At 30.7% G+C, this 1,028-nt stretch overlaps 1 long non-coding RNA gene across 1 annotated transcript; it reads left to right on the forward strand.

Moving 5' to 3' along the window:
• The first annotated feature begins 281 nt into the window (after positions 1-281).
• LOC108913582 lies at positions 282-805 on the forward strand. Its single transcript, XR_001964631.1, has 3 exons — positions 282-368; positions 484-573; positions 623-805. It is a non-coding gene; the product is annotated as an uncharacterized LOC108913582 (long non-coding RNA).
• Positions 806-1,028: the final 223 nt, after the last annotated feature.

The raw sequence follows: 1,028 nt of genomic DNA on the forward strand, positions 1-1,028 counted from the left end.
CTATTACCATATTTAAATTATTTTCGAAACTTTTTATTTACCATTTATAAAAACAAATTGTAATAATTATTGACTTGACTTCTAGTTTTTAAGTTTAGTATACCTCCCCTCTCCCCAATATATCTACTAAACTAGATATAAATAAAATAAAATTGGTTATTTGCTTACTTCACTCGTATTTGTGAAGCTACATTCATTTGGGACATATGGAACACTAGCGCCACCTCAACTTCTGCCATTTCTTGGACAAATTTTGTCAATTTTTCCGTATGAGTTCGTGCTCCTTATCTAGTCTCCATGCAAGAAACAATGACCAGTGGACTACATGAATTTTAAATTTAAGGAGCCTGTAAGAGGTACACTTTAAGGTAAGCTACGTTAGTTAATTGTTAGATACGTAAATAATCTCTAAACCATATCTCGAAATGAATTAGGTTATACAAAACTTATATTTATAAACTATTATTTTAATCTTCATTTCAGGGTCCCAGCATTTTTGCGTTTCGAGATGCCACTTGCCGCCTACAAAAACTCCAAGGAACGATAAACACTCCTGTCTACCGTTATAAAAAGGTACGTTTTTCAAAATATTATTTATTTTATTAATAAAATTACTTTTTAGCTAGGAATGCAAAGGGAATCTCTTTAAGGAAAACCCAATTGGTGGACTATACGAATATCCTTTTCCTTTTAACATAAAAGATCAAATCTTATCTATACAGTGTGACGTTAATTTTAGAATGAAAATACAAATTTTAAATGGATAGAGATGTTTAAAGAAATAGGAAATAAAACCTTATAAATACCGAGTGTTTCAGTTTTCAGAATAATATACATGCCCTCGTTTAAGGTAAAAATTAAATGTTAGTGTGCATACTTGTTTTAACTACCTTACTTTTTATTTTGTCGGTTAGAAGAAATTGGTTGGCGCCCAGGCAGATTTATTTAATATTGCCATAATAATAAAATTACCATGAATATTTAGAAACGAAAGCGACCCTGATCCCGATTTAGAGCAGTTGGGTTTG

Source organism: Anoplophora glabripennis, unplaced genomic scaffold (genome assembly GCF_000390285.2).
Source record: "Anoplophora glabripennis isolate ALB-LARVAE unplaced genomic scaffold, Agla_2.0 scaffold748, whole genome shotgun sequence".
NCBI classification, from domain to species: domain Eukaryota; kingdom Metazoa; phylum Arthropoda; class Insecta; order Coleoptera; family Cerambycidae; genus Anoplophora; species Anoplophora glabripennis.